Below are 15536 nucleotides of genomic sequence, written 5' to 3' on the forward strand. Positions count from 1 at the left end.
GTGACCGCAAATCAACGGGTGGCGTAGTCGACACTGAAACAACATCTACCAAGACTGCCAACCACTTAGTTTGACACCCTGGGCACGGACATGGTCTCCGCCATGAGGACTACTACCCCTGTCAGATCCGGCTCCGGGTAAGCCCCTGAACATGGCCCAGGGGGTGCGTCACTGTCAGTGTATCGCTGCTGTGTCCTGTGCTGTCAGTGTATCGCAGCTGTGTCCTGTGCTGTCGGTGTGGTTGTAATATCGCACACCAGGGGGCGCTCCCCCCCGGTCTCGGTAACTGTGCTCCTGCCTCGGCTGCCTCTGCACTGTACTGATCGCCTGGTGCCGCACACAACTCATTAACCCCAATTTCTCCACAGAGCCGGGCGGCAGCCAATGAGCGGTTCAACTGGGAGGGACCATGACGCGACACAAGGGGGTTGCAGTTGCACATTGGGCTGCGCAGCTTAGCAGGTGTGACAGTGAGGAGACTGGACCTGTGGATGATCTGCTGTCACGTCCCCCCTGCACACTTGTCTAGTAGACCCGGCCGGTGTGTGCTGATCCGCTGCCTGCTGTGACTTTCAGTCACTTGTGTGAGGAGGTCTGGACGGCGCGTCCCTCAGGTTAGTCCCAGTCCTGTACCCCAGTGTAGACACAGTGCATTGCTGTCCCACTCGTGGTGCTCGGCATCCCTGCAGATGGACAGGGCTGTCAGCGGCTGGGAGAGATCCTGCAGTCATGCATCCTCATCACTGTAGGACATCTGATGGGACTCGGAGCCCAGTGCCATTCCTGACATGCCAGGTCCTAGCCAGTGCCAGGAGGCTGCCATACATGGCTCTTACTATGGTCACCATTCCTGACCATACATACAGATCACTGCATGGGAGGAAGACCTTCATCTATGGCAGTGGCCACTATCCGAAGGCAGCGGTAGCCAGCATGTACCTGGGCATGCATGCATCATCTCATGTGTGGGATTGGCATAGAAGGGGCATCCAGACTTGTCTATCCTCAGTGCATGTGTACTCATTCACCTGTGCCCCCCTATTACTGTGCCCACCTGGGACATATCCTACAGGCGTTATCCTGAATAATGGAGGCTCCCTTTAAATGTATTATAGCTTCCATCTCTATATTAGATGATGTAGCAGTGATCACCCATCTAGTATCTTTACCTTATATCCCCCCTACCAAAAGAAAGCCTTTCCTACCTTTACCTTCCCATCTACCTTGTTTTTATCCCATCACTTTCTGATCCCGAGTCATTGGTAATTCCGATGAGATTTCTTCTCGTGCCTCTGAGCTTCTTTCGGAACATCGTCTATAAATCTTTGGTGACATATTTAAGTTTTAAGGCATGATCTAAGCCCGGGGTGCGACATCTGCATTGCCACGCACCCCCGTCCTCTGCATCCCGGTGTAAGGCTACACCATACAAATCCACGCACACATGTAAATGTTATTTTGCATGCCTGTCATGTTAGCCAGAGCTGCTCTGGTGAAGAATCAGGAGCAGATGACATTTTTTTCTCCAGAGGGATAAATGTCGATCACAGGCATATTTCTTCATAACTTTGCAGATATTATTGCACATGTTGTGATATTTATTCATTTTTGAAATGTCAATGAATAGCAGTTGTTTCTGCACTGAGCGCTTGTGTTATCACATGCAGGCAATGAAAGGTAAATAAGGGTTATTATATTTATGGGATTGCAGCTTTTTTTTTGTCTCACTTGTTAATTTTTTTTCTGCTATATACAGTATTAATAGGGATGGAAAAATGTCCACCAGATTCTCCTATTAGTAGATTCATTCACCTGTAGACTCCAATGGTCAAATCGGAGCAAACTCAGTGATCAAGGTTTATAAATCAGGAAAACGGGATTGATCCTTCAATGTACAGGGACAGAGTGAGATAACTAAGGGGCCCTATGCAGGAACAGTATAGGGGCCCCTTGTTATCCAATATCTTATCATAAAGGACTCCGTTATGTTTCTCTAACAATCCACCAGCAATTAGTAGCCATGAAATTCATTCATTTAGGAATTTACATACTATCTCATAGACAGTAGGAAGCTGCTTTAAGAAGACCATGGCGGCCCCTTATCTGCTGGGCCCCTGTTCATCTTGTTAGGTTCTCACAATGGTATTTTGGCACCTATGTGGTTAATAACATGGTCACTGAGAACAGTTCTGTGTGCACTCTATATCACAGCTCCATCACCTTGTTTGAGTTGTATCTCCTGCAGTAGTGTAAGGCTGCTTCCCCACTACCCCACTATCAGTATTCGGTCAGTAATTTTTCTAAGGAGTGGGAGCCAAAACCAGGAGTGGGTGATAAATGCAGAATTGGTGACTTGTTTCTATTATACCTTTTCTCTGATTGTTCCTCACCTGGTTTTGGCTCCCACTCCTGAAAAAAATACTGACCAAATACTGATAGTGGGGCCATGGCCTAATATTGGTCCTGGGCAAGCAGTGATAGGATGTGCAGTGCTAGAGGGTGGCAACCAGAAAATGCTTTCTGGCGCCTGAAACTCAATGGCCCCGATTCATCATTGCCTTAGCGCCGGTTTATTGTCTCGTTTTGCACCTTCTTTTTTATTTGTACCCTATCCATTATTCTATCTGCGCCTTTTTTTGAAGTCTATTTTATAAGTGCTTGCCTGTTTTGTTTTTGTTTCCCGTTTTGTGGGCAGAGTTTATCAATTCTAGATATTTTTGACTTATCAGTTGCGACTTTTAAAAAAGGCGCAAAATTTGGCATAAATTCACTCCTGTATTTTCGAGCACGCCAGACTTTTAGTGCAATTTTTGCTCCAATTTGTGACTTTTTTTTCTTTTAATAAATGTTCATTATTTTTTCTTCCCCTTCTCATCCTTGTCTTCATCAAGACAGCTCCCACTACAATATTTTTTTTCTTATTTTTTAGCCTTGAAATTGTGACTTTTGTCACCAGATGGCAACTTTTAGTGTCAAAAGTCGCAAAAGCGGATTAAGACATGGGAAAAGCCCAGTTTTTGCTTTGTTTCAAATTCTTGAATCGCTTTTGCCATTTTGATGAATTTGGCTCCAAAAACGGCAATTAATACCACAAGGCAAAAAAAGGAAAGTGAATAAAAAAAATTCCGGGCCAATAACTCGTGCTATTAAGAGGTAAGTATCCACCTTGAATCCGCCAGTCTGCGAGAAGAGCTCTGCTTTGCACAGTGCCCCTTTTTTCACCCAATCTCTGTGATACAAAACTTTTTCTATTGCGTCTATAAGTATCTTAGTATTAAAATAAATAAATATAAATAACCCTAAAAATGTATTAGCAGAACTGAAAAAAGGTCTGGTATGCAGATGGGGTGGGAATGATGAGTTCTGCTTTTCTCCTGGCGGGTACTGCTGTGGGTTCCTACATGTCTCTGTTATCTGTGCCCCACAACTTGCTGATCAGCAGCATAATGCGTGGCTATGTATTGTGCAGTTACTCTGCTCCTGTAGTCCAGGTTCATGTCACCAGGGCTAGCGTAAAGATGTCCAAGTATGGGGGATGGGGCTTCTAGCAAAGATTAACCAGCTCAGGCTCACAGCATACACTGCAGCTTTACAATCCAAGCTGAGCTGAGCTAAAGATGTTCATGAGTTGAGTTGTGGTGAGCATTGATGACTAATGGAAAGATCACAGATCAAAGTTTATATCTAGATCAGCAAAAATGAGCAATTCGCTTCAAGACGTCTTAATAAGACATAGAACAACCAGCAACCGAGTTAACCCTTGTTTGCATATCTTCATTCGGAAGAGAAGAATGCTTATTTTGCCTTATCTGGGTATATGAAATGATATCTACATAAAGCCATGGTCTAATCCTTATGATCTGGTGGAAACTGATTTCCTATTCCATTTTATAATCCCCAGATTAAATTTTTTTAATCTGAAATACATTGATAAATCCATGATGACGTTTACTCAAGTTAAGAGTGAAGGCTCTCATCCATATTAGACTAATGTTTAGCAAACCATTGGTCAGCGTGTTTCTCTTAAAGGACACAGGAGCTCTTGACCGAACGATTGCCCAGTGTATGGAAGAGTCAGCTGAGATGGCTGACAGTATCAATCATCTGATAGCCATCTAATGTGTATGGCCAACTTTAGGCCGGGTTCACACAAGCATATATTACTATCTGTATACAAACCTCAATTCTTGGGTCTCCCGACTTAACCTTATAGACTAATAGGTGCCTATGAGTCAGTAAGAGTTAGGGATAGAGAGGACAGCCACTTGATCGGGCATTGTGGTCCATATAGGGATCATAAAATACGCTCACGTGACCCTAGCCTTAGACTAACGGAGGCGAGTTCGGCTGACAATCTAATATATATGGGGCCCTCTCGATTCCCCTGATGCAGGAGAGAATGATACGCCATGTTCAGTTCAGGACGGCCGTTCTCTTTAGGTTTCTGGAGATAGCTACCTCAAGAAGAGTCAGGCCGTGGCTCTCTCATAGAGAATACAGAGCTCCTATGTATGTGTTAGAGTCAGGAGAAATAGCTGTCGGCAAAACGATACGCTGAACCATAATTCGGCTCACAGCTTTTCTATTAATTTTAAAATGAATTACACTGGTGGCTGATAATAGGTAAAATTGAGAGAAAAATCACTTTAAATTGTGACATGTAAAATCATTTCTTTTTTTGTGATTTTTTTTTTACAAGGCCGCTTTATATGGTGTGTAATCTATCTGTGCAGATGTCTGTTTATGGTTTATGGCATAAATCTGCTTTGAAATGAGATGTGCTGATGTAGCAAGATAAATAACCATCCATACATTAGCTTTCCCTTTAAGGTTACCTTTGAGAAGAACTAAAAGCAGATAATATGATCATTCTTAAAGAGGTTGTCCACTACTTTATCATTGACAACCTATCATCAGGATAGGTCATCAATGTCTGAACAGTCAGAGTCTGACACCCGGTACCACCGCCGACCAGCCGTCCTCAGTGCCGGCGGCGGCCACCGGCTGGAACTGCTCAATTGCAGAGCTGCTCCGTCTTCTAATAGTGGCCGTGGCTGGGTACTGCACATCCTCCTATTGATTTCAATAGAATTAAAATGGCTGCCACCTTGTTACACTGACAGACACCTGTCCTTGAGTGTTAATAGTACAGGAGACTGTAAACGTGCAGTAGGGAGCTCTGCTGCTATGAGCTGAAGATAACCTATATCATATATCAGGACTGTAGTGTGAACAGCCTCTTCTTACATAAGCACTCCTTTGTATTTCTGGTAGATCAGATAGACAGGGTGGATAGCAGTGTGAGCAGCCTTTTCTTACCTCAGTACTCCTGGTGTCTCCATCATGAGATCAGAAAGACAGGACAGACAGCAGTGTGAGCAATATCTTATTACTTCAAAACTCTTGTATCTCTAGTAGTAGATCAGATTGACAGCAGTGTGAGCAGCCTCTTATTACTTCAGAACCCTGGTATCTCCTATATAAAATCAGATGAGATCAGATTGACAGCAGTGCGAGCAGCCTGTACTTACCTCCTCACCCCTGGTATCTCCAATATTAGATTGGACAGTAATGTGAGAAGCCTATTCTTACCTCAGCACCCCTGGTATCTTCATTATTAGATCATAAAGACATGACAGCAATGTGAGCAGCATCTTCTTATTTCATCACCCTGGTATCTCCAGAATTAGATCAGGTTGACAGGGTGGACAGCAGTGTGAGCAGCCTCTTCTTACCTCAGTACCCCTGGTATTTTTAGTATTAGATCACCAGATAGGGTGGACAGCAATGTGAGCAGCCTCTTCTTACCTCAGTACTCCTGGTATCTCCAGTTTTAGATCAGATAGACGAAGTGAACAGTACTGTGAGCAGCCTCTTCTTAACTCAGTGCCCTTGGTATCTCCAGTATTAGATCAGATAGACAGGGTGGACAGCAGTGTGAGCAGCCTCTTCTTACCTCAGCATCCCTGGTATCTCTACTATGAGATAGAATATCCACTGGGAGGACATCTTCCTACACATGAATGCAGGGGTAGTAGCTACATATTGCTTAATCTGGCAGGCACATATGTCTTTACATTTTAGGGCAGATTTCTGTCAATGTAACAAGATGATGGCCATTTTTATTTCTGTAGTGATTAGATCCGTAGACAAAATGATTGTGATTTACTATTTTAAAAGATTGAGGAATTAATTTATAATGACATTTCCTTAAGTTTAATTTTTCTATTTTCAGAGAACCCCTTTAACTTGCATTATAAAAAACTGCAAGTTCTCAGCATGTTGTTGGCAACTAAATGCACACTTGTGGATTTCAAACATGAAATAACAAAATGAGAAAATATTGCTACCAAAACTCTGTGCGTAGCCCTAGTCTTATAGCATAGTACACTCCTTTATTTTAGGAAGTTGTGAGAAAAGCCTAATAAACCCTATAGTTCTACTAAAATCACATGGCTGTGGCTGAGACTTCCCCATGTAGTAGCCGAAATCGAAACTGAAGTTTCATGAGTTGTGTCAAATGTTGCAATATTGTCCTCAGGAATTAAATCTCAGCAACATCCCATGTGTAACTACATAACCACAAGATGCATTATACAATATTCAGCCTTCATGTATACTTTTTGCAGTCATTTTTTTTTGCATTTTTCTATGTTTCTGCATGATGTCTTCAATAGGAGCCTTTATTATTTACATCCAGTACTTAAAAACTAGTCCTAATGATGTGATATTTGCTGAAACCACAATAAGCCTTTAAAGCAGGGGTGCACAATTTTTTTTTGGTCCAAGGGCCACATTTTCATAATGAATCAATCCAGGAGCCGCACTAAAAAATTAAAAGGATATTACTTCGAAAGTATATAATATAAATGTCTGATAGGTACAAATGCTACTTACAGAACTCTTACCTCCACCAATCAGGACTCTAAGGGCTCGCTCACCCTGGCGTATAAATTGGACGGAGCAATGCGAGAAAACATCGCATCGCTCTCTGACCAATGTTATTAAATGAGTCAGTGCTCATCTGCGAGTTTTTTCTCAGCTTGAATCGGACAGAGGAAGAAATCGCAGCATGCTGCGATTGGATGCGAGAATCGGATTGCACTCACGATGCAAAACAATGGGTGCCGTTCGAATTTTATGCACACATGACAAAGGAAAGCCGACATTTCATCAGCCAAGTACTGTAAATTCACAGCCCAAACCGTCAGAATAGAATAGATAGATAGATACTGTAGATAAATATATATGTAATGGGTCTGGGAGGCGGAACCTCTGAGCTACTATACAAGGAGGCGGTCCTTGTAAGGGAGCGGGTGGCGACCAGGGAAGACGGGCTGGAAGTCCCAGCAGGTGAACGGGACAGTCTCTGAGTGAACGGGACAGTCTCTGAGTGAACGGGACAGTCTCTGAGTGAACGGGCTGGAGGTCACGGCAAGTGACCAGGGCAGTCTCTAGGTATAGGGTTGGTACGACCTGTGGCGGCTGAAGATAGACGAGAGCTCCCAGGTGAGCAGGCGAGAGTCTCTGGATGAACGGGTGGTCACAGCATGTGACGGCGGAGCCTCCAGGAAGACCAGCGGACAGGCGACAGATGAGCGCTCCCAGGTGAGCGGGCAGAAGTCTCTGGACAGGCGGGTGGTCACAGCACGTGACGGCAGAGCCTCCGGGTAGGCAAACAGACAGGTAGCAGATGAGCGCTCCCAGGTGAGCGGGCAGGAGTCACTGGACAGGCAGGTGGTCACAGCACGTGACGGCGGAGCCTCCAGGTAGGCTAGCAGGCAGATAGATGTGCGCTCCCAGGTGAGCGGGCAAGCTGGTCCATAGACAGACTGACAGGAGTTGGAAGGCAGACCGTCGGACCTCAGGCAGGCAGGTAGCTGATGTGCGCTCCCAGGTGAGCGGGCAGGCTGGTCCTTAGACAGACTGACAGGATTAGTAAGGCAGACCGTCGGACCTCAGACTAGCAGGCAGGTAGCAAGTAATCAGGCAGGAATCTGGCAGGTAACTGGCAGGTAACTGGCAACGGGACCTGAGGGCTGAAGCACAGGTGAGACACAGGTGCAAACAACATTGCTCGGGCACCTCCATTTTGGAGGAGGTGCCTTATATACGGTAAAGTCCTCCGGCCATTGGCCGGGGACACCTTAGGACGGCGCGCGCGGCCCCTTTAAGAGGGAGGGAGGGCGCGCGCGCGCGCCCTAAGCACAGTGGCCGGGAAGGAGCGCGCGCTGCCAGCAGAGCGGGAGAGGGACGCCGGGCACGGAGCAGAGCGGTGAGGGGAACAGCGTCCCTGCCTAGCAGAGGGCAGGGACGCCGGCACTACAATATAGAATAGATAGATGTCCTGAAAATATTTAATGTCACAAGCCCCTACATATAATAAAGTAGCACTATTTAGTGCCTTTCATGTGGCACTATATACTGTTTATTAGTGATGAGCGAATGTGCTCGGTTAAGGGTTGCTCAGGTGCTTGCGCAGTACCCTCGGTGTGCTCGAAAACCATGGTTGAGTCGCCGCGGCTGCATTTTTTGCGGCTGTTAGACAGTTGCGACACATGCAGGGATTGCCTAACAAGCAGGCAATCTAACAGCAGCAAGACATTCAGCTGCGGCGACTTAACCATAGTTTTCAAGCACGGTGAAGATACTTGGTAAGCACCCGAGCATGCTCGGTTAACCCCTTACCCGAGCACGTTCGCTCATCACTAGTGTTTATCCTTATTTAACCTATTAAATAAATAATTAACAAATAATTATATTATCAGGCTGGGAAGGTCCCTGGTTATTGGGTCTTTCCCAGCCTAAAATACAAGTCCACAGCCGCCCCAAAATTGGCCCATCACATGAGATGCCCCAATTCTGGCACTTGGCCGGGCTCTTCCCGATTGCCTTGGTTTGGTGGAAATCTGGGTAAAGGTAGCAGGGCTGTGGAGTCGGAGTCGTGGAGTCGGAATCGGTGTCCATTTTGGTGGAGTCAAAATCGGAGTCGGTGTACAATGAATCGACTCTCAACTCCTAAAATATATAATAAATTGGGTACAGTAGTTCAATGCAGTTTGTTGGGAATATTTTTTCATAAGAATTTGGGAAAGTTATGAAATGTCCTATAAATGTCTGTCCTATTCCTGATCTAAGGGTCTAGACTTTTAGCTGAGATGAATCTGTGCTACAGTAAATTTATCACTTAAACATGAGCCATATATGAGGGAGTCAGAGTTGGAGTTGGTGTCATGGAAATTGAGGAGTCGGAGGTTTGGCTTACCGACTCCACAGCCCTGAATGGTAGTTGGGTTGATGTCAGCTGTGTAATGTCAGCTGGCATCAAGCCCAGGGGTTAGTAATTGAGAGGTGTCTATCAGACTGCCCCATTACTAACCCAGTAAGTTAAAAGAAAAAAACACACACACAAAAATTTTATTTTAAAAAACACCCCCGACCTTAGCCCTCTTTCATCGATTTATTAAAAGCCCATCCAGTCTAGGGATTCTGACGTAGTCCAACATAAAACCTGAAAGATATGAAAAGAGAGCTGTAAAGAAATAAAAACAAGAAACAGTCCCTCATTCACCAATTTATTATGGTTATGCTGAAAGTGTGCTGGATAAATAGTAGCTACATAATTGTTTGGGGTGTGCACGTATCCCTGTTTGCATTTGGGTTTTAGCCAGTCCACTGAACAACAACATGTATTTTAGTATTGTAAGACCACACAGGTTGAGTTTTAAAGGAAGGCTTCTATTAACGTAAGATGAGGGAACTTGTCTCCATACTTAGTGATCCAGTTTTGATGCTCACATGCTCACTTAATATTGGGAAACACTGGAATATGATAAGGTAACCAGCTTTTATTAGTCAGTTTGTGTTACTTACTATAAAAGTTGACTCGGCTGAGTACCAGATATCTCAAATCTTTTCTGTTATTCAAGTCCGAATGGTCCACAAGAGTGTGATTTGTGGGTACTCTCATTTTTTCTGGACGTTTTTTGTGTCTCACAATATTACAGTATTGATGAACTCATTCAGGTGTTGCAAATAAAGATTTTGTGTTCTTATGGTAGAATGTTGAGTCCTACAACTCATGCATGTTAAAGTATCATAGCTCCAAACGACCTGAATTATATGGAGCTGTAATTCGGCACCTATATGTGTATGGATTTTTCATGTACCTCCATTTATAAAGATTTTATAGCATGTATAAGCCAACAATAAAAAAGGTGGGCACTTGGAATCTGAGTATTGTTGAGAGCAGCTGTTATGCTTCAAACCAACTAAGGAGAAGGGCATTTTAACAAATCACACATCCAACAAATGGGGTAGCAATGGAAGAGACATTTTATTTGAATCTTGAATAAAACAAAATTCTTTCTTTCTGAATACAAAGAAAATGACCATGTGATAATCAATCAGAACATAACTCACTTAGGCGTAAAGCCCAAATAGTATTAAGGGGTTTCCTGAGGAATCTTGCGAGCCATCAGTATGCTTTGGGTAGGGATGATGACTTTTTTTCATAATTTTTGCTTAGATTTCTTTTTTCTGTCTGTTTTTGTCACATTATTGTTTTTGTATGTGCTTTATAGGCAAAAGATGAAGCATGTTCAATTTGTAAAAAGATGAGTCATAAATTGTAGCCCCACATATTGTTTTAAAGTATATAAATGGATGAATACCTGTGTGATCTGTGCTGTAGATGAATTCTAACTATATTTCTCTCTTTTTCCATGTACCACCATTTGGAATTATGGTCTTCATATATTTGCCTTGGATTTACCTGGGGACATAATGTTTTTGGTGAGTGCATAAACTTTTTTTAAGTGAGTAAGATATGGTTTATTTAATTTGGACTTTGAAAGTTTTTCTTAAGATTTTACTGGTGCCTATGCCATTATGTTATCTGATTTTCATTCATTCGTTTGTGCAACATGAAAGGTGACTATTTGTGAAGCTGATCTGAATGAACTACTTCACCTTATTGTGTCTTTAGTGTTATCTTAAGGCATCCGGACTCTTATGCTCTTATGTTAGTAATGTTGTTTTATGGTAGGCACACAGACAAGGTGCTACCTTTTATGCAAGCTATACACATTAGATCAATGTCTGCTAAATTTGCTCATTTTGGCTAATTACACAGGTCGGCAAAATTTGGGTTTATGAAAAATGTTTTCAAATCCAATGACTGATTATTAACATTTAACAGTAATTAATATTTACTAGCATTACACCCCTCTCCCCACAGAGAACACATTTTCTCAGAAGAGATAGCTCTTGGTCATATGATCATTGAGTTTCGGGTTTTTAATGTGTATGACCAGCCTAAGGGTGCAGTCAGATGGCCGTATTACTCGCGCGAGGATCACATCGCAAGCCTTGGACTGGTCGTCAGCGCTCCTGACCGGAGTGTGACACTAGGTATTTCTATGCAGCTATCACTTTCAGGTCAGGAGAGCCGACGGCCAGTCCGAGGATTGAGACGCGATCCTCGCGCTTGTAATACAGTTGTCTGACCTCATCCTTAAAGAGGACCTGCCAATTATCTCTTAAGTGACTGTTTTAGTAAATAATTGCATTTCTGATAAAATAACAATTTTACTAAACCTCTGTGTCATGCCATTTCTACATTAGTCCTATTACGATTTCATGGATTAATGGACAACCAGGAGTGACTGGTTTGGTCGCAACACATCCTGACCTTCTACAATCAGTGCTGACTGTTATCAGGGCATGCCCTTTTTTTTAAGGGAAATGGTGACACCCAGTTGTCAATTTTTCTAGGAGGAATTATCAGAGCATGGCAAAATATAGTGTTCTAGCAAATGGCCAAAATTGTTACCTTATGGATAATACATGTACGGTATTTACTAAAACATATGTGACAGGTCCTCATTAAGAGTGACCAATCATGAGGGAAACCATTTAATTTAAAGAGCTTGTCTGGTTTAGAAAACCCAGTTTCAAGGACATTGATTGCTGAACACATTTTTTTAAAAAGTTTTCCACTACTGGACAACCCCAACTTAATCAATTCAGGACCCCAGTTAAAATATAAACAATGTACACCCAAGCTTTTCTGAACAGGCGATGTGACGTTGTGTCAGCCAAACAGTAGCATGTGACAGAACAATGTCACGTCACCTTCCAGGAATAATCGCGCCACTCTGGGAGGTGAGAATACATTGGGTTTTTTTTTAGGTTGAGGTCCTGAGTTGATTTAACAGGTGTTCTCCAGTAGTGGTAAAACCCTTTAGGGCTTGTTCACACGTGTTTTTGTCATGGTAAAAAAAACTCAGCGTTTTATGGTACAAGCAAAGTAAATGAGATTTCTGAAATCTCATCTCACATTCTAACAAGGAGTAAGTATTTGTATTCAGGTAAAGACCTCAATTGTGGCAGAAGAATGAGGTCTTGCATTTCAGGTTCACTTTTCATTTGTTCCTTGTGAGGTTATCTGCAAGGAAATAATTGTGGTTCAGTTAATACCAGTTTGCGAAAGGTCTGAATTGGCCTGAACTCTGGACACATAGTAAGGATTATGACGGTATTAGTCAGAGATGAAAGATCCTCTAAGTATACTCTGTTTCCTTTTACGATCTTGATTAGTCGCCAGTTTTTTTATGTTTATTGCCCAGAGACAATTATTTGTGTAATGTTTAATTACTGTGCACAATTTACAATGTGTTCCTTATTGATGACTGTTATAATCTTAATGGCTTATGTCAAGTTTATTTCTGAATTATTTGTGAGCTTTTATACGACAAATATACGGTTTTACAGCTAGTAACGTGGAATGGTGCACATGGTATATCAAAGATATGGAAGTTGGAGGGTCATTCGCATTTCAGCCTTCCATGGCTGAGACGGAATAACTCCTTTAAGACTTTACCACTGGAGGTGGAGCTTCTAAACAGCGGACAGCGGCTGAGCCACTCCCTTTCTATCCATAGCGCTTCCTCCAGTAGTCGGAGCCTGGACAGAGTCGTTCCTGTCGTAGCCATGAAAGGCTGGGAATAGCCATTGTAACTTCCTCCCATTTTGTTATTGTGTATTTGCAAATCTTAGATCATAATTTTTTATTTTTTGGTTACCAAAAGTATTCCAGACGAAAAAGGAAAATGATTTTGTTGCTCATGACATTTTAGTAGGTCTATGATTTCCTTTGTAATGGCTATCAAGCTGTGTCAAATTTATTATGCCACGGTCGCCACTTTGAATGACACCATTTTCACAGACTGTTACAATCCAAACATTGTAGGTGGCGGAATGTGAACAGTGACACAGGAATGGCTTAAAGCTCTAAACAGCCTTCATATATCATACGTCATCTATCATACTGGTGAAATATAGCATTCACAGCATCCAGGATTAACTTTTTTAATTCATTAACTCACTTTTGCACTCCTAAGGGTGCAGTCAGACGGCCATATTGCTCACATCGCAATCCTCGGACTGGCCATCGGCTCTTCTGACCTGAGCGGGACAACCGTTATTTCAATGCAGCTGTCACACTCAGGTCAGAGGAGCCGACAGCCAGTCCGAGGTCTACGATGTGAGTATTATGGCTGTCTGAATGCGCCCTTAATAGTACGTTCCTTAACATTGATGTGAATGATCTATGTTATGTTTTTGTCCGTTGTGTTCATAATATATAACAAAACTATTTTTTTTTATCAGAGGTACTTGCTAATTATTAGAGTTACTTGCTAATTATCATTTAATGGAATATTATAGTCATTGGGCATTTGTTTGTTGCATTATTTATCTCCTATCTATACTGCAGGTTGCTTTCTATGTGGACTTCTATGGTGTCCACTGGATTTATGGGGAGTTATTGTTCCATTATATTGGAGGAGGCTTAGGGCAAGCTGAGCTGTAAAATAGCTTAGCACATGTTGGCTGTAAGCAAGTAGATAAGTCACCGTTGTTTTTATATATATTTTCAGCTAATAAAAGCACGCGAGGCTTATTTTTTTTTTTGTTTCAGATTGTAACTCACACTTTACATATATAGAGCCCCCTCACTTGTCTGTGCCAATATTAGGAAATGCTCTTACATCATGTTCATTATCCATATGTTTAGGCGGTGATATTTTTTCCACATTACGACCAGCTAAACAAATAGTATAAATCACAGTGATATGTTGGTTTATTTGGCTCAGTAAAGCGCTGGGCTGGAGAGCTGTAATAAAATAGGATCGAATGGACTTTTCTCATTTAACGCTTTGGTAGCATTTTCTCCTACAACATAGAGGAGCCTGGGGGGCTATGTAGGCATCGCTGAACTACTACTCTCAGCATGCTGTCTCCGCTACATATTTGCAACTGTGGAGGAAGCCGCAGGTCGCCCTTTCCCGTTGTCACGTGTCAGATAATTTTGTAACCTATTTATCTGCACTGATTTTTAGGCGTGACATTTTGACAGGACAGTGATAACTTGCCATTGTACAATGTGTTCTGATTGCCATGAAGCAAACATTTACCTGAGCGCTTCCCATCACTGTCTTAAGACTCTGGCAAAGCAGAAGATTTGCGGCTCAGTGAGACATATGGATGTGACATGATTTGTGAAAGAGCTAAAAGGGCAGCAGCCATCTGTTCTAATATAATCCAAGCAAAAAAAATAAAAATAAAAACCTAAAATTCCACTGACAGAATATGCAGGATAGGAAAAGTGAAGTCATGCTTGTAGGGAAATCAATGAACCAGGCAGACGATAGAAGGGAGAATGAAATGACTATTATTTATCTGGCATTAATAGCTGACATCTATTCTACATTGTGTTGCATGAGACATCAATAGGGATTTTATGCCATTTGTAATTTTTGTAATCTTTTTAATACAATTTGCCTTTCTTACCAGTAAGGCTCTGTTCACATGGCTGGCATTACAAGGAGCACAATGCATATGACAGATCTGTTATGTAACAGATTTTTATGGACTTTGATGGATTCATCAGATTTCAGAATAAAGCAGTCTTTTTTTTTTACTGACATGGAGCATTAGGGGAGATTTGTAAAACAAAATGAGCCAAAATTCAGTTTTAAAGTGTCTTGTGCAAACTTTACTGTATGTTTTAGACGTTTTTTTAAAGCCTTCAAAGCTCCTGAGTAGGGATGAGCAGACCTGTGGATGTTCGGGTTTGTCGGTTCAACCGAACTTTAGTCCAAAGTTCGGTCGGGTACCAGAACTCTACCTGAACTTGAACCCAAACCCCATAGAAGTCAATGGGGACCCGAACTTTGATGTTGTAAAATGGTCGTAGTAAGGGCACTCTCTCCCTAAACACTAAAATGGACTTCCGGAAGAAGTCCTTGTTCGGAGTTCAGCAGCAGACACCTAGTGTTTGGGTTCTCTCATCTCTACTGTTGAGTTTTCTCTGTGTGTTAAGGCTATTTAGTTAATTTTTGCCTTTAACTTTCTATTTTTTTAAGAAAAAAAACCAAATAGTAATTAAAGGGTAATTCATCCAAGTATTTTTGCCAGTTTTTCTAGTCTATAAATCCTTCAGAATTTTCCACAACAGCTGTGCAAAAATTCTG

At 42.3% G+C, this 15536-nt stretch overlaps 1 protein-coding gene across 1 annotated transcript in view; it reads left to right on the forward strand.

The window, feature by feature from the left end:
- The first annotated feature begins 402 nt into the window (after nucleotides 1–402).
- EPB41L3 (erythrocyte membrane protein band 4.1 like 3) overlaps nucleotides 403–15536 on the forward strand; it is a 376691-nt gene continuing 361557 nt past the window's right edge. Inside the window, exon 1 of the mRNA XM_073679070.1 lies at nucleotides 403–614. The gene's annotated coding sequence lies outside the window, so the exon portion shown is untranslated. The remainder of the gene's footprint in view (nucleotides 615–15536) is intronic.

This window comes from Phyllobates terribilis, unplaced genomic scaffold (genome assembly GCF_046119375.1).
Source record: "Phyllobates terribilis strain yellow unplaced genomic scaffold, ASM4611937v1 Scaffold_4__5_contigs__length_816908805, whole genome shotgun sequence".
NCBI classification, from domain to species: domain Eukaryota; kingdom Metazoa; phylum Chordata; class Amphibia; order Anura; family Dendrobatidae; genus Phyllobates; species Phyllobates terribilis.